The 19,970-nt window shown below is 32.5% G+C and overlaps 1 protein-coding gene across 1 annotated transcript in view; it reads left to right on the plus strand.

The window, feature by feature from the left end:
- The window catches only part of LOC133639810 (FHF complex subunit HOOK-interacting protein 1A-like), an 84,379-nt gene that overhangs the window by 22,782 nt on the left and 41,627 nt on the right, over positions 1-19,970 (plus strand). Inside the window, exon 2 of the mRNA XM_062033427.1 lies at positions 15,433-15,470. The gene's annotated coding sequence lies outside the window, so the exon portion shown is untranslated. The remainder of the gene's footprint in view (positions 1-15,432; positions 15,471-19,970) is intronic.

The raw sequence follows: 19,970 nt of genomic DNA on the forward strand, positions 1-19,970 counted from the left end.
AAATCCCACTAAAAGCCTCAGAGATCCAAAAGTAGGGATGATACTCGAAACCGGTTTTCCCGGTTGTTTGATAAGAAAAGAACCGAGTCTTCGGACTCAAATCCCTTTTTGAGAACCGGTACCCGTTATCGAGACCACTATAGTAAAGGAAAAGAGTTGATTCTTTATTCGAATCCCGTCCCGACCAGAAATGCTCCGTAGGACATCACAAGAAATGGCGTCACGTAGCGAAAGCAGGAAAACAATGGACGGGAAAAAGTGCTCCAAGGTGTAATAAAGTTCAAAACAAAATCTATAATCCATCGAATAACTTTACTGAGAGATTTTAGCAGGGTAAAACACATGACCAACACTTTTACCACCAACCGGAAACCTAGCAACCAGGCTAGCAACGCACCTCCTTTACGGCAGCTGTCGCAACGTTCTTAAAACAACCGCAGCACATACATATATATACAACATATCTCCCTTTTTTAACTCTTGTTTTTCTTTCCTTGTAAACAAAACAAAATCACACTGTAGATGTGTTGTCTGTCTAATTATAAATAATGCAGACGAGGCGTGTTGGCTGACTTCTTGACGTTTACTTTCACAGCGTGGCAACATGCAACACTTTTCGGGGCTACCGCGCATGCTCGTCACTCCCGTTGCATGCTTGGTAGTGTAGTTGTTATATTCTCTAGCTCATAACATTTCCCCCCATAAAGAAATAATGTTAACTCAATAAAGTGTATTTCTTTTTTTAGCTTTAACTTTTCATTTTTTAGCATTGTAACCACATTTGCAAACAACTTTTCTCTTCATAGAATTTTCTTTCAATAAAGAAATAAAGTGCAAAAATGTCAAAGCATCATAACAAACAGTTATGTTCCAATAGCAGCAGAAGTGCACTTTTTGGAGAGCTGTATTATTTTCAGTTTTGTGCCCAAGGGACTGATTTTATTTAACACTATATTATTATTTATACACCTATAGTGATCACAGAGACAGCTTGTTTTTGTGTTACTGTATATATTTGTTTCTCTGAAAAATCCCACTTAATATACTTTGGGTAACAACAGTCAATATTTATTTATTTTATTTTATTTTTTTAGGTGGGTAACAGTCAATATTTATTTATTAGATTTTATTTTTTTTGTTATATAATAAAAGTGAGCTTTTGTTAAACCAAATATTGTGTTTTTTTTTCCGTATACAACAACCTATCTGGACTCGATAAGAGAATCGATAAGGAATCGGTTCGATAAGAGGATTCGATAATAGGCTCGAACTTGATAATTCCTTATCAAACATCATCCCTATCCAAAAGTGTTAAAAATAATATTTTTGTTTTACTTCAAACCCTTAAATCTCTAGATCAACTTCAGATGTATTTTTGATTATAAGTTTATATTATTTGTTTGATTTATTCAGTTTTTGTCATACAAAACTTTTTTTATTACACACAAAATATGCAATATTTACCCTCAAAATATTTCAATGTGGAATATTTGATGTGAAGTAAATAGGTCAATAATTCATAACATAGATTTTGATTCATTATTTTTTTTTTTAGCAATTAGTTAAAAAATCCCACTAAAAGCCTCAGAGATCCAAAAGGGTTAAAAATAATATTTTTGTTGTACTTTAAACCCTTAAATCTCTAGATCAACTTCAGATGTATTTGTTGATTATAAGTTTATATTATTTGTTTGATTTATTCAGTTTTTGTCATACAAAACTTTTTTTATTACACACAAAATATGCAATATTTACCCTCAAAATATTTAAAAGTGGAATATTTGATGTGAAGTAAATAGATCAATAATTCATAACATAGATTTTGATTCATTATTATTTTTTTTTTTAGCAATTAGTTAAAAAATCCCACTAAACGCCTCAGAGATCCAAAAGGGTTAAAAAATAATATTTTTGTTGTACTTCAAACCCTTAAATCTCTAGATCAACTTCAGATGTATTTTTGATTATAAGTTTATATTATTTGTTTGATTTATTCAGTTTTTGTCATACAAAACTTTTTTTATTACACACAAAATATGCAATATTTACCCTCAAAATATTTCAATGTGGAATATTTGATGTGAAGTAAATAGGTCAATAATTCATAACATAGATTTTGATTCATTATTATTTTTTTTTAGCAATTAGTTAAAAAATCCCACTAAAAGCCTCAGAGATCCAAAAGGGTTAAAAATAATATTTTTGTTGTACTTTAAACCCTTAAATCTCTAGATCAACTTCAGATGTATTTGTTGATTATAAGTTTATATTATTTGTTTGATTTATTCAGTTTTTGTCATACAAAACTTTTTTTATTACACACAAAATATGCAATATTTACCCTCAAAATATTTAAAAGTGGAATATTTGATGTGAAGTAAATAGATCAATAATTCATAACATAGATTTTGATTCATTATTATTTTTTTTTTAGCAATTAGTTAAAAAATCCCACTAAACGCCTCAGAGATCCAAAAGTGTTAAAAATAATATTTTTGGCCCAATTTAAAGTGATACACCGGGTACACTTCTCAAAAGCAAAATTAGCAAAAATATTTCCCCAAATTAACCCATTATGCGATGGATGTAAACTAGATAACGCAACATTAATACACGTTTTGGCTGTGTCCGAAGCTAAAGGGGTACTGGAAATCCATTTTCGAAGCACTCTCCACGGTCTTAACAATTCAAATCGATTCAAACCCTTTAAAGGCCTACTGAAACCTACTACTACCGACCACGCAGTCTGATAGTTTATACATCAATGGTGACATCTTAACATTGCAACACATGCCAATACGGCCGGGTTAACTTATAAAGTGACATTTAAAACTTCCCGGGAAATATCCGGCTGAAACGTCGCGGTATGATGACGTATGCGCGTGACGAAGTCAGAGTAACGGAAGTTATGGTACCCCGTAGAATCCTATACAAAAAGCTCTGTTTTCATTTCATAATTCCACAGTATTCTGGACATCTTTTGCAATTTGTTTAATGAACAATGAAGGCTGCAAAGAAGACAGTTGTAGGTGGGATCGGTGTATTAGCAGCGGACTACAGCGACACAACCAGGAGGACTTTGTTGGAGCGCTAGCCGCGACCTCACCTTGACTTCCTACGTCTCCGGGCCGCCAAACGCATCGGGTGAAGTCCTTCGTCCTTCTGCCGATCGCTGGAACGCAGGTGAGCACGGGTGTTGATTGTCAAGACTTGGTTCTTGGGTTTTGCTTCTCCGGAAGGCAAAGGAAAATTGGCCCGTGCGAGGCGTGAATTTAAATACATGTTTATTTAACAATAAAAAAGGAATAAACAAAAGGCGCTCACAGTGGAGGTAGAAAACTTGACTATACAAAACAAAAGACTTGCACAAGGGCAGAAACTATGAACAATAAAACAAAAACACTAACTGTGGCATAAATGAACAAAACTTACTTGGCAAAGAACTGTGACATGACATGAAGTGGAGGGATCAAAAAGTGTGAGGACGCCAGGACGAACAACAGAAACAGACAGATTTAAATAGTGACGTGATCAGTGAAAACAGGTGCGTGACAAGACAGGTGAAAACTAATGGGTGACCATGGAAACCAAACCAAACAAGGAAGTGCAACCAGGAACTAAAAAGAGCCCAAAACCCAAGCAAAACAAAAACATGATTAACACAGACATGACATTGATGAGTAGATGAGGGCTGGCTGGCGGAGGTGGAGAGCTAATGTTTTTAGCATAGCTCTGTGCAGTCCGGTTGCTAAGTAGGCTTCAATGGCGTCGTTAGCACAGCATTGTTAACCTTCGCCAGCCTGGAAAGCATTAACCGTGTATTTACATGTCCACGGTTTAATAGTATTGTTGATTTTCTATCTATCCTTCCAGTCAGGGGTTTATTTCTTTTGTTTCTATATGCAGTTAAAGCACGATGCTATCACGTTAGCTCGTAGCTAAAGCATTTCGCCGATGTATTGTCGTGGAGATAAAAGGCACTGAATGTCCATTTCGCGTTCTCGACTCTCATTTTCAAGAGGATATAGTATCCCAGGTGGTTTAAAATACAAATCCGTGATCCACAATAGAAAAAGGAGAGTGTGGAATCCAATGAGCCAGCTTGTACCTAAGTTACGGTCAGAGCGAAAAAAGATACGTCCATCACTGCCTCTCAAGTCCTTCACTGTAACGTTCCTCATCCACGAATCTTTCATCCTCGCTCAAATTAATGGGGTAATCGTCACTTTCTCGGTCCGAATCTCTCTCGCTCCATTGTAAACAACGGGGAATTGTGAGGAATACTAGCTCCTGTGACGTCACGCTACTTCCGCTACAGGCAAGGCTTTTTTTTAATCAGCGAGCAAAAGTTGCGAACTTTATCGTCGATTTTCTCTACTAAATCCTTTCAGCAAAAATATGGCAATATCGCGAAATGATCAAGTACGACACATAGAATGGATCTGCTATTCCCGTTTAAATAAAAAAAAAATAATTTCAGTAGGCCTTTAATTTCAGTATTTGGAATCATTCCTGAAGGGATGGAACTACCTGTAGGGGGTCACAAACTAGTTGCCTTTACCACCCTCCTCGCACGCCGCCTGATATTGTTGAAGTGGAAGGAGGCTGTCCCACCCTCAGTCTCCCACTGGATAAGGGACGTGCTAGCAAACCTGAAGCTCGAGAAAATAAGATATACATTACGGGGCTCTGAAAACAAGTTTTTTAAAGTGTGGAGACGTTTTTTGAGCCATCCTCTACACAAGTGCAGGAAGAGCTCTAGATATGTACCTAAATATGACTGCCGACGTTTCAGGCCTTGTCATGCTGCTTCTACAATGTGTTTCAGTTTTCAATTACTTTGTCTCAAGTGCCTTGTATTGAACTTTTGTATTTTTTATTTTTTTTACTCTGGGTACTTTTGTACTCTTACTTTTGTTTTTGTTTTGAGTGACAGCAGGGGTAGGGGATGAAGAGGGTTTGAATTTGTTGTTAATGTGAATGTGAAATCAATAAAAAGAACTATGAAAGAAAGAAAATATGCAATATTTACCCTCAAAATATTTCAAAGTGGAATATTTGATGTGAAGTAAAAAGGTCAATAATTCATAACATATTTTTTGATTCATTATTATTTTTTTTAGCAATTGGTTAAAAAATCCCACTAAAAGCCTCAGAGATCCAAAAGGGTTAAAAATAATATTTTTGTTGTACTTTAAACCCTTAAATCTCTAGATCAACTTCAGATGTATTTGTTGATTATAAGTTTATATTATTTGTTTGATTTATTCAGTTTTTGTCATACAAAACTTTTTTTATTACACACAAAATATGCAATATTTACCCTCAAAATATTTCAAAGTGGAATATTTGATGTGAAGTAAATAGGTCAATAATTCATAACATAGATATTGATTCATTATTTTATTTTTTTAGCAATTAGTTAAAAAATCCCACTAAAAGCCTCAGAGATCCAAAAGGGTTAAAAATAATATTTTTGTTGTACTTTAAACCCTTAAATCTGTAGATCAACTTCAGATGTATTTGTTGATTATACGTTTATTATTTGTTTGATTTATTCAGTTTTTGTCATACAAAACTTTTTTTATTCCACACAAAATATGCAATATTTATCCCCAAAATATTTCAATATGGAATATTTGATGTGAAATAGGGATGTCCGATAATGGCTTTTTGCAGATATCCGATATTGTCCAACTCTTTAATTACCGATACCGATATCAACCGATACCGATATCAACCGATATATACAGTGGTGGAATTAACACATTATTATGTCTAATTTGGACAACCAGGTATGGTGAAGATAAGGTCCTTTTTAAAAAAATTAATCAAATAAAATAAGATAAATAAATTAAAAACATTTTCTTGAATAAAAAAGAAAGTAAAACAATATAAAAACAGTTACATAGAAACTAGTAATGAATGAAAATGAGTAAAATTAACTGTTAAAGGTTAGTACTATTAGTGGAGCAGCAGCACGCACAATCATGTGTGCTTACGGACTGTATCCCTTGCAGACTGTATTGATATATATTGATATATCATGTAGGAAGCAGAATATTGATAACAGAAAGAAACAACCCTTTTGCGTGAATGAGTGTGAATGGGGTGGGTTGGTGCACTAATTGTAAGTGTATCTTGTGTTTTTTATGTGGATTTAATAAAAAAAACAAAACAAAAAAAACACGATACTGATAATAAAAAAACCGATACCGATAATTTCCGATATTACATTTTAACGCATTTATCGGCCGATAATATCGGCAGACCGATATTATCAGACATCTCTAATGTGAAGTAAATAGGTCTGCGCACAAAATTCCTCATACAGTCTGTGTACGATGTCCTCCCATGCCCCGCCAACCTGCACATCTGGGGCCTAGCAGACACTCCGGAGTGTAAACTGTGCCAGAGGAGGGGCACCTTGGAGCACATCCTGAGCTGTTGCCCAAAGGCACTAGGGGAGGGGCGGTATCGCTGGCGCCACGACCAAGTTTTAAAAGCCCTGGCGGATTCTATCTGCACAGCGATACAAAACAGCAAGTCCCAGGCCGCCCCGAAGCAGTCAATCACCTTCATCAGAGCAGGACAGAAGGCAAGCCGCCAGCCCAACTTCTCAGGAGGGCTCCTGGCCACCGCTCGTGACTGGCAGTTCCATGTTGACCTGGGAAGGCAACTCAAGTTCCCGGCCAATATCGCTTCCACGTCACTCCGCCCAGACATGGTGTTAACATCGGAGTCATCCAAGCAAGTGGTGCTACTGGAGCTGACTGTTCCCTGGGAGGAGCGAATTGACGAAGCAAATGAGCGAAAGAGGGCCAAATACGCTGAGCTCACTGTAGAGTGTCGGAGTAACGGCTGGAGAGCCCGCTGTGAACCAGTCGAGATTGGGTGCAGAGGTTTTGCTGGTCACTCACTACAGCGTGTGTTCAGGATCCTTGGCATTAGAGGACTGCAGTCGAGAAAAGCCACCAAGAACATCCTAGAGGCCGCAGAAAAGGCCTCCCGGTGGCTGTGGATCCGTAGGGGGGATCCGTGGTGCGCTACTTGGACACAGCCGGGGTCTGATCACCCCCGGCTGGGTCGCCCGGGCGAGGGTGTCTGATGATTAAAGACCCGAAACACCCTATGACCCCGGGTTTATCACTGATGACGTGTCCAAGCATCACCGTGAGGTGTATTCAAGTTCGGTCAATAATTTATAACATAGATGTTGATTCATTATTATTAATGCGTTAAAACGTAATATCGGAAATTATCGGTATCGTTTTTTTTTATTATCGGTATCGTTTTTTTGTTTTTTTTAAATTAAATCCACATAAAAAACACAAGATAAACTTACAATTAGTGCACCAACCCAAAAAACCTCCCCCCCCCATTTACACTCATTCACACAAAAGGGTTGTTTCTTTCTGTTATTAATATTCTGCTTCCTACATTATATATCAATATATATCAATACAGTCTGCAAGGGATACAGTCCGTAAGCACACATGATTGTGCGTGCTGCTGCTCCACTAATAGTACTAACCTTTAACAGTTAATTTTACTCATTTTCATTCATTACTAGTTTCTATGTAACTGTTTTTATATTGTTTTACTTTCTTTTTTATTCAAAAAAATGTTTTTAATTGATTTATCTTATTTTATTTGATTCATTTTTAAAAAAAAGTACCTTATCTTCACCATACCTGGTTGTCCAAATTAGGCATAATAATGTGTTAATTCCACGACTGTATATATCGGTTGATATCGGTATCGGTTGATATCGGTATCGGTAATTAAAGAGTTGGACAATATCGGCATATCGGCAAAAAGCCATTATCGGACATCCCTACTTTTTATATGTTTTCCCCCTATAGTAGTATTTTTAGAATATTAGCTGTGAATGAAGCGATAACGCCAGGCTGAAAGTGAGCTTTAAAGACACAGCAAGTGTGTTTTCCTCCCTGCTGTGTCGTCCTTCAGTGGCTCCACGTGTAGCTTTAAATATTTCAGCAGCTTTTGTTGCCTCCGTCGGCCGGTGTGTGTCGCCATGGCGACCACGTATGTGAATGGAGCTATTTAGCCAGTGGAGAACGTCGCGGGCGTGTCTCGCCATCAGCTATTTGCAAAGGCCACACCTGTGAGAGTGGCAGAAATGTGAGGAGAAAAACCTCCCTTGGGGCAACTTTTCTTTTTGAATCTTTGCTTCGCTGCTCTCGGCCTGGACTTGTTTGTTTTGCTTCTTTGACTTGTTGGCAGCTCCACTGGAAAATGACTTGCATTCTGTGGGAGTGCGAGTACATACATGGAATTGTGTAAAAGACTCCAAACTGTCATTAATGTCTACGCAAACCTGTACACTTCATTCATTCATTTGAGTGTTAAATGACATAAATGTGTCCCGTTAGGATTTCTAAAGACACTAAATTGTCTTTGAAGTGTACAAACACGTTTGTTTGGTGCTTGAAGACTCACATTTTTACTGAATATTTGCTTTAGTGTTGTCAATTCTGTTTGTTGATGAGTGAAGGATCTTTGATGTTGGGGAACATCCATCCATTCATTCTCTACCGCAGTTTTATTCATGAAAACATACCAAAATACAGTATGTATGTGCATTTACAGTATGCAACACATACAGGATGTCAAAAAGGGGACTACTTTGTTTGAAAAGTATAGTGACATTGCTGGTTTTACGAGCAGAGGAGCATGTTCGGCAGCGCACACACACAGAGTACTTACAAGCAGACAGTGTGTAGACAGAAAAGGGAGAAAGGACGCATTTTGGTGTAAAAAGTAAAGATAAAGGTGAAGTTATAACACTGAAACGCCCTCAGGAAGAGGTGCTTTAAGACATGGCTAGCTAGTTAGCGGCTAACACCCGTCTGCAGTCTTTTAGCTACTTTTAAATCACTAATCCTCGCCTCCATGGTGACAAAGTAAGTTTCTTACAAATATAATTATCACTGCAGGAAGAGGAATAGCTAAACATGCTTCACTACACACCGTAGGAGGATACAATAGCTCACCGCCGTCACAATGTAAACAAACGCCATGGGTGGATCTACACCTGACATCCACTGTAATGATACCAAGTACAGGAGCGTATATAGTCGACACTACTATGATCACATCGATATTTTTTATCGTCACAAAATCTTTTTTCCTTTTTTAAAAATTCATATTATGTTTATAAACAAACTCAGCAAAAATACGTCCCTGGACACATGAGAACTTAAATTATGACCAATGTATGATCCTGTAACGACTTGGTATCGGATCCATACCTAAATGTGTGGTATCATCCAAAACTAATGTAAAGTATCAGAGAAGAGAAGAATAAGTGATTATTACATTTGAACAGAAGTGTAGATAGAACATGTTGAAACGGAAAGTAAGCAGATATTAACAGTAGATGAACAAGTTGATTAATAATCAATTTTTACAGCTTGTCCTTTATAATGTGTACAAAATAATAGGTGTATAAATGACACAATATGTTACTGCATACGTCAGCAGACTAATTAGGAGTATTTGTTTGTTTACTTACTACTAAAAGACCAGGGGCCGTACTTATCAAGCTTCTTAGAATTACTCCTAAGAAGTCTGCTAAGAGTTGACTTAAGAGTAAATAATTTCTTCGCTGAAAGCTGCACTTAAAAGTTAGTTATCAAGCGTCTTACTCACACTTTCAGCGAAGTGTAGGACTGAATCTTAAGTGTCACACTCAGAGCTGAATTACGACATTACTATGTGCCGTAAACGGAATTTTAGGTGACGTCATTTCTGTGTCCATAGAAATGACCAATCACGGAAGGGAATCCGTTGTCTAAGAATAAAGAAATATCTTGGAAATATTTAAGTGGACAATGGGAGTGTATATTTTGACAATAAACAACAAAATAATACAAAACAAACTAGTCCCCGCCGGCACTCACGCTACCGCTCCCTCTCTTCTCTCGCCCACACACTCACTGACGTCACTCACCTCACGGCCACACACATACGCTACTGTCATAACATTTTCTTTCCAATTCATTAATTAGGCAACTAATTTGAAACTGGTGTGGGTGGCTCTATATATACTAGCCCACTGCAGACACATGCAGAAATCAACAAGGAATCGAAAAGTATTAAATCTGTGACAAAAATAATATCCGCTCTGTCTAAACGATACCGTTTGATCAGCTGCTCGTCATAAAAAAACAACAACATTGTTCCGTTCCCTGAACGTTCGCGCACGTCTCTCTCGCCTCAGTGCCATCCCCTGCTGGCAACTCCTAACCACTTAAGACACCTCTGAAGGTCTCTTAAATATCGTGGAGAGTAGGAGTGATTCTTAGACTTAAGAACGTTGATAAAAAGCTTTTATTCTTAAGTTTGAGAGTAGGACTAAATTTCTCAAATTCTCAGGACTTAAGTGTAAAATGGCACTCTAAGAAGCTTGATAAGTACGGCCCAAGTTGTCTAGTATGTTCACTATTTTATTTAAGGACTAAATTACAATAATAAACATATGTTTCATGTACCCTAACATTTTTTGTTCAAATAAAGCCAATAATGACTTCTTTTGTGGTCCCCTTTTATTTAGAAACGTATTGAAAAGTATCGAAATACATTTTGGTACCGATACTAAAATATTGTATCGGACAACCCTACTGGTATTAAATGTGTATATTTTATCTGCTGATGTATTTCTGTTGTAATGAGGTCATTGACAAAACTACACCATGTCAACTAATACTCACAGAAATGAACACTTTGCGGTTACACATTTTGTATGTATGTATGTATGTATGCATGTATGTATGTATGTATGTATATATGTATGTATGTATGTATGTATGTATGTATGTATGTATGTATGTATGTATGTATGTATGTATGTATGTATGTATGTATGTATGTATGTATGTATGTATGTATGTATGTATGCATGCATGTACGTCGATCTACTCCACATAGACGGGTTTGCTAATACAAGCAGGGCCACCTTACTGTATTATTATTAATATTATTAGGTCCTTAGCAGGTAAACGTAGCATACATTTGTTTGCATGCCTGATCAAATGTGTTCAGGACGGTGAACAGGCTGTGTGAAAGGGGCACGTGTGTCCAGTCGAAAGTCGTTCTGAGCTCCTGTTTCCACATCGGTGTGGTATCGAGGAGAATAGCGCTCCCACAGCGGCCTTAATAACGCGACTGCCTTGCCTCAAGACGCCATTCATCAACAATCAGTTACACATCATGAAAGACCATTCTTAACGATCAATTGATGGACTAATTGATTATTAAGAATACATCCACATGTATTTGGCGGGCTGACATTTGACAGGCGGTGCGTGCCGAGCATTATCATAGAGGGATGGGTACCAAATTTGGTATTTTTAAAAGGCACCGACCAACTTCTGTCAGTACTAGCGGGTATACATACAAGAAATCAAAAAGTGCCACATTTCGATACTTTTGTTGCACTTTTTTTTTTTTATTGCATACAAAATATGCAATATTTACCCCCAAAATATTTCAAAGTGGAATATTTGATGTGGAGTAAATAGGTCAATAATTCATAACATAGATTTTGATTCATTCTTTTTTTTGAGCAATGACTTAAAAAATCCCACTCAAAGTCTCAGAGGTACAAAAGTGTTATAAAAAAATAAAAAAAAATATTTTTTTTTTAACTTTAAACCCTTAAATCTCTAGATCAACTTCAGATGTATTTGTCGATTATAATATTATATTATTTGTTTTATGTTTTTGTTTGTTTTATTCAGTTTTTGTCAAACAAAACTTTTTTTTTTATTACACACAAAATATGCAATATTTACCCCCAAAATATTTCCAAATGGAATATTTGATGTGACGTAAATAGGTCAATAATTCATAACATAGATTTTGATTCATTATTATTTTTTGAGCAATGACTTAAAAAATATATATATATTTATTTATTTATTTTACTTTAAACCCTTAAATCTCTAGATCAACTTCAGATGTATTTGTCAATTATAATATAATATTATTTGTTTTATGTTTTTATTTGTTTGTTTTATTCAGTTTTTGTCAAACAACTTTTTTTTTTTATTACACACAAAATATTCAATATTTACCCCCAAAATATTTGATGTGAAGTAAATAGGTCAATAATTCATAACAACATAGATTTTGATTCATTATTATTTTTTGAGCAATGACTTAAAAAATCCCACTAAAAGTCTCAGAGGTACAAAAGTGTTAAAAATAATCTTTTTTTTATTTTTATTTTTTAACTTTAAACCCTTAAATCTCAAGATCAACTTTAGGTGCATTTGTCGATTTTAATATTATATTATTTGTTTGATGTTTTTTTTTGTTTTATTCAGTTTTTGTTGTACACATTTTTTTTTTATTACATGCAAAATATGCAATATTTACCCCCAAAATATTTCCAAATGGAATTTTTGATGTGACGTAAATAGGTCAATCATTTATAACAACATAGATTTTGATTCATTATTATTTTTTGAGCAATGGCTTAAAAAATCCCACTAAAAGTCTCAGAGGTACAAAAGTGTTAAAAATAATCTTTTTTTAATTTATTTTTTTACTTTAAACCCTTAAATCTCAAGATCAATTTCAGATGTATTTGTCGATTATAATATTATATTATTTGTTTTAGGTTTTTGTTTGTTTTATTCAGTTTTTGTTGTACAATTTTTTTTTATTACACACAAAATATGCAATATTTACCCCCAAAATATTTCCAAATGGAATATTTGATGTGACGTAAATAGGTCAATAATTCATAACAACATAGATTTTGATTCATTATTATTTTTTGAGCAATGACTTAAAAAATCCCACTAAAAGTCTCAGAGGTACAAAACTGTTAAAAATAATCTTTTATTTTTATTTTCTACTTTAAACCCTTAAATCTCAAGATCAACTTCAGATGTATTTGTCGATTATAAGTTTATATTATTTGTTTGATGTTTTTGTTTGTTTTATTCAGTTTTTGTTGTACACATTTTTTTTTTTATTACACACAAAATATGCAATATTTACCCCCAAAATATTTCCAAATGGAATTTTTGATGTGACGTAAATAGGTCAATCATTTATAACAACAGATTTTGATTCATTATTATTTTTTGAGCAATGGCTTAAAAAATCCCACTAAAAGTCTCAGAGGTACAAAAGTGTTAAAAATAATCTTTTTATTTTTTATTTTTTTACTTTAAACCCTTAAATCTCAAGATTAACTTCAGGTGCATTTGTCGATTATAATATTATATTATTTGTTTGATGTTTTGGTTTGTTTTATTCAGTTTTTGTTGTACAATTTTTTATTTTTTATTACACACAAAATATGCAATATTTACCCCCAAAATATTTCCAAATGGAATATTTGATGTGACGTAAATAGGTCAATAATTTATAACAACATAGATTTTGATTCATTATTATTTTTTGAGCAATGACTTAAAAAATCCCACTAAAAGTCTCAGAGGTACAAAAGTGTTAAAAATAACAATCTTTTTTTTTCTTTTTACTTTAAACCCTTAAATCTCAAGATCAACTTCAGATGTATTTGTCGATTATAATATTATATTATTTGTTTTATGTTTTTGTTTGTTTTATTCAGTTTTTGTCAAACAAAACTTTTTTTTTTTATTACACACAAAATATGCAATATTTACCCCCAAAATATTTCCAAATGGAATATTTGATGTGAAGTAAATAGGTCAATAATTCATAACAACATAGATTTTGATTCATTATTATTTTTTGAGCAATGACTTAAAAAATTCCACTCAAAGTCTCAGAGGTACAAAAGTGTTAAAAATAAAAAATAAAAATGTATTTATTTTTTTTAACTTTAAAACCTTAAATCTCAAGATCAACTTCAGGTGTATTTGTCGATTATAATATTATGTTATTTGTTTTATGTTTTTGTTTGTTTGTTTTATTCAGTTTTTGTCAAACAAAACTTTTTTTTTTTATTACACACAAAATATGCAATATTTACCCCCAAAATATTTCCAAATGGAATATTTGATGTGACGTAAATAGGTCAATAATTCATAACAACATAGATTTTGATTCATTATTATTTTTTGAGCAATGACTTAAAAAATCCCACTAAAAGTCTCAGAGGTACAAAAATGTTAAAAATAATATTTTTTTTCTTTTTTTTTACTTTAAACCCTTAAATCTCAAGATCAACTTCAGGTGTATTTGTCGATTATAATATTATATTATTTGTTTGATGTTTTTGTTTGTTTTATTCAGTTTTTGTTGTACAATTTTTTTTTTATTACATACAAAATATGCAATATTTACCCCCAAAATATTTCCAAATGGAATATTTGATGTGACGTAAATAGGTCAATAATTTATAACAATATAGATTTTGATTCATTAGTATTTTTTGAGCAATGACTTAAAAAATCCCACTAAAAGTCTCAGAGGTACAAAAGTGTTAAAAATAATCTTTTTTTTTTTTTTTTTAAACTTTAAACCCTTAAATCTCAAGATCAACTTCAGATGTATTTGTCGATTATAATATTATATTATTTGTTTTATGTTTTTGTTTGTTTTATTCAGTTTTTGTCAAACAAAACTTTTTTTTTTATTACACACAAAATATGCAATATTTACCCCCAAAATATTTCCAAATGGAATATTTGATGTGACGTAAATAGGTCAATAATTTATAACAACATAGATTTTGATTCATTATTATTTTTTGAGCAATGACTTAAAAAATCCCACTAAAAGTCTCAGAGGTACAAAAGTGTTAAAAATAACAATCTTTTTTTTAACTTTAAACCCTTAAATCTCGAGATCGACTTCAGATGTATTTGTCGATTATAATATTATATTATTTGTTTTATGTTTTTTTTCTTTTATTCAGTTTTTGTTGTACACATTTTTTTTTTATTACACAAAATATGCAATATTTACCCCCAAAATATTTCCGAATGGAATATTTGATGTGAAGTAAATAGGTCAATAATTCATAACATAGATTTAGATTCCGTGAGTGTGTTATTTCCAAGGAAGCGTCATGTATGACACAATTCCCACGATGCACGGCGTGGCAGCTGTAGCCCCCCCCCCCCCCCCCTTGTCACATCCCCGCTCTAATTGGACGGGACAATGGTCTCATCCCGCCAGGCGGGAATGTTGAGGACACCCAAACTCCTCCAAGGAGCGCGAGAAGCGCTGACGTGTGATTGGTGGAAGGCTCCGCCTCCCGCCTGCCCATGTGGAAGTAGTTGCTGTCATGGTTATATTTACTGTGGACTTTCTCTCACCCTCCCTCCCTCCCTCCTTGGAGTCTCCTCCTCCGTCCATGTGCTTGTGGGAGCTGCTTACTCACGTCCAGTCACTTTCCCAACAAGCCCTCTCCTCCCCACAAGCACGCTAAAAAGCCTTCTTTTTGTGTCTTCAATGTAGCATGAGGACGTCCCGCGTCTGAAGATGCTCCAGCAAAGGTAAGAATATTTGCCCTGACTTGCATTCCGTGGCAGGAATGTCTCCTCTAACTCAAAGCAGATGTTTCAGCAAGTGAACAACACTGAAGAAGGGAGTCGCTACTGAGTTGACCTCCCAAGTGGATATAATACACTTTGTCTGTCATTAAATCCACTAAGTGTGGAGTGTATTGTCCTCAAGTCCACTTGAAACATGCATCTCTGGCAGCCATCACACTGTATAATGCATATGTACCTTTTGACTGTACATGTATAATGTAGTTATATTATTCACATGTGAATAATGCTGTATAAGAGACTGTATTTATGTTATTCACATGTGAATAATGCTGTACAATAGACTGTATGTCTATTATTCACATGTGAATAATGCTGTATAATAGACTGTATTTATATTATTCACATGTGAATAATTATTACATGTATAATAGGCTGTATTTATGTTATTCACATGTGAATAATGCTGTATAATAGACTGTATTTATGTTATTCACATGTGAATAATTATTACATGTATAATAGGCTGTATTTATGTTATTCACATGTGAATAATGCTGTATAATAGACTGTATTTATGTTATTCACATGTGAATAATGCTGTATAATAGACTGTATTTATATTATTTACATGTGAATAATGCTGTATAATAGACTGTATTTATATTATTCACATGTGAATAATTAGTACATGTATAATAGGCTGTATTTATGTTATTCACATGTGAATAATGCTGTATAGTAGACTGTATTTATGTTATTCACATGTGAATAATGCTGTATAATAGACTGTATTTATATTATTCACATGTGAATAATGCTGTATAATAGACTGTATTTATATTATTCACATGTGAATAATGCTGTATAATAGACTGTATTTATATTAGTCACATGCGAATAATGCTGTATAATAGACTGTATTTATGTTATTCACATGTGAATAATGCGGTATAATAGACTGTATTTATATTATTCACAAGTGAATAATGCTGTATAATAGACTGTATTTATATTATTCACATGTGAATAATGCTGTATAATAGACTGTATTTATATTATTCACAAGTGAACAATGCTGTATAATAGACTGTATTTATATTATTCACATGTGAATAATGCTGTATAATAGACTGTATTTATATTATTCACATGTGAATAATGCTGTATTTATGTTATTCACATGTGAATAATGCGGTATAATAGACTGTATTTATATTATTCACATGTGAATAATGCTGTATAATAGACTGTATTTCTATTATTCACATGTGAATAATGCTGTATAATAGACTGTATTTCTATTATTCACATGTGAATAATGCTGTATAATAGACTGTATTTATATTATTCACATGTGAATAATGCTGTATAATAGACTGTATTTATATTATTTACACGTGAATAATGCTGTATAATAGACTGTATTTATGTTATTCACATGTGAATAATTCTGTATAATAGACTGTATTTCTATTATTCACATGTGAATAATGCTGTATAATAGACTGTATTTCTATTATTCACATGTGAATAATGCTGTATAATAGACTGTATTTATATTATTCACATGTGAATAATGCTGTATAATAGACTATTTGTTATTCACATGTGAATAATGCTGTACAATAGACTGTATTTCTATTATTCACATGTGAATAATGCTGTACAATAGACTGTATTTCTATTATTCACATGTGAATAATGCTGTATAATAGAATGTATTTGTTATTCACATGTGAATAATGCTGTATAATCGACTGTATTTATGTTATTCACATGTGAACAATTCTGTGTAATAGACTGTATTTATATTATTCACATGTGAATAAAGCTGTATAATAGACTGTATTTATATTATTCACATGTGAATAATGCTGTATAATAGACTATTTATATTATCCACATGTAAATAATGCTGTATAATAGACTGTATGTATATTATTCACATGTGAATAATGCTGTATAATAGACTGTATTTATATTATTCACATGTGAATAATGCTGTATTATAGACTGTATTTATATTATTCACATGTAAAAAATACCTAAGTGTTTATTGTTTATTGTGAGCGAACTTTGGTGCTGAATTTCCCCCAGGGATCAATAAAGTACTTTCTATTCTATTCTATTCTATTCTAATCCCAGTTTTGTCCAGATGTCCAAAAGTGTAGCGGTGGAGCCAAATATGTAAATAACAGTCTAACACTTTGAGGTACACACCTACTAAAATGGAAACCTTGACACTATAAGTCCCTTTTCTTTAAACTAGAGAAACATTTGATGTAAAAAGAGATTTTTTTCAAGAAAAAAAGTAATCTTGTGAGGAAAAAAAGTTTACTAATATGAGAAAAATTGCATAATCTTGTGTGAAATATTATTTCTGTTGATTTTTCAGCAGGAAAAAATGTTCAAAATAAATAATATTGCTACAAAAATAAAGCCATTTCAGGAGAAAATAATTAAGAAAGGAAATAATTTTATGTACAAAAAAAGAGCTTTTTCAGTGAATAAAAGTAATACAATAATCATTTGATAAAAAGCAACAGTCTTAAAGAAACAAGTGTAACATTATGAGAAACATTGTATATTTTTTGTGAATTATATCTGTTTTTTCTTAAGTCTTTATTCCGAGAATAAAAGGTGAAACATTGTGAGGATTAAAGTTTTTCTCTTCAATAAAAACAATCAGATTTTTTAGGTGAAAAGTATCATTTTTTCTTTAAACTAGGAAGGACTATTGAGGAACTAAATAACATTGATATGAGAATAAAAAAACTATTTTTTTTTTTTTTTTTCTAGAAAGAAAATAATTCTTTTATGGAAACAAAATAAGTAGCTTTTTTATTTAATAAAAGTAATATAATAATGATATAATAAAAAGCAATAGTCTTAAAGAAACAAGTGTAACATTATGAGAAGCATTGCATAATTTGTGTGTATTAAATCCGCTTAGGTTTTTTTAACAAGAAAGTCTTATTCCGAGAATAAAAGGTGAACATTGTGAGGATTAAAGTTTGATATATGTATTTTTTTTTTCAAGAAAAACAGATTTTTAGGTGAAATTTTTTTTTTTTCTTTAAGCCAGGAAGGACTATTGAGGAAATAAATAACACTGCTATGAGAATAAAAATATTTCAGGAGGAAAAAAAAAGGTTATTTTTGTATTTTTCAAGAAAGAAAATAATACTTTTATGGAAAAAAAAAGTATTTTTTTTTATGAATAAAAATAATAATAATTATATAATAAAAAGCAATAGTCTTAAAGAAACAAGTGTAACATTATGAGAAACACTGCGTATTTTTTGTGAATTATATCTGTGGTTTTTTTAAACAAGAAAGTCTTATTCAGAGAATAAAAGGTAAAACATTGTGAGGATTAAAGTTAGATAATTTTCTTTTTGTTCAAGAAAAACAATCAGATTTTTAGAGAAAAGTATCTTTTTTTATTTAAACTAGGAAGGACTATTAAGGAAATAAATAACATTGCTATGAGAATAAAATTATTTCAGGACAAAAAAAAAAAGGTAAATGTTAAAAAAATAAAAAAATACTTTTATGGGGGAAAAAAAAGTAGCTATTTAGAAAATAATACTTTTATGGAAAAAAAATAAGTAGCTTTTTAGAAAATTATACTTTTATGGAAAAAAAATAAGTAGCTTTTTAGAAAATAATACTTTTATGGAAAAACAAATAAGTAGCTTTTTAGAAAATTATACTTTTATGGAAAAAAATAAGTAGCTTTTTAGATAATAATACTTTTATGGAAAAAAACAAGTAGCTTTTTAAAAAATAATACTTTTATGGAAAAAAAATAAGTAGCTTTTTAGAAAATAATACTTTTATGGAAAAAAAAAAAGTAGCTTTTTAAAAATAATACTTTTATGGAAAAAAAATAAGTAGCTTTTTAGAAAATAATACTTTTATGGAAAAAAAAGTAATAAAATGTATGAATAAAAGTAATAACATAATAATAATAGTGATAATAATAATAATTAAAATGTCATAATTTTGATCAAATAAAGTTGTATCTGAGATAGGCTCCAGCACCCCCCGCGACCCTGAAAGGGATAAGCGGTAGAAAATGGATGGATGGATGAATAAAGTTATGTCTCCCGCAAAAAGTCAATCCTTTGAGAACAGCTATATTATTTAGTCCAAGAAGTCGTCATTTCTTTTTAGAAAAAAGTTTAATTTGACAACCCAAACATTTTTATTTTATGAGAGTAAAGTTTAGTTTGACCCCAAAAAGTTGTAATTTTATTCAAATCAATTTAGATTTTTCCTCCACAAAAGTCATAATTTTATGAAAAAAAAGGCCTTGAGTTAGTTACTTTATTTGTGTGGAGTACTGGGTCCTAGTTACTTTATTTGTGTAGAGTACTGGGTCCTAGTTACTTTATTTGTGTAGAGTACTGGGTCCTAGTCACTTTATTTGTGTAGAGTACTGGGTCCTAGTTACTTTATTTGTGTAGAGTACTGGGTCCTAGTCACTTTATTTGT

Source organism: Entelurus aequoreus, linkage group LG22 (assembly GCF_033978785.1).
Source record: "Entelurus aequoreus isolate RoL-2023_Sb linkage group LG22, RoL_Eaeq_v1.1, whole genome shotgun sequence".
NCBI classification, from domain to species: domain Eukaryota; kingdom Metazoa; phylum Chordata; class Actinopteri; order Syngnathiformes; family Syngnathidae; genus Entelurus; species Entelurus aequoreus.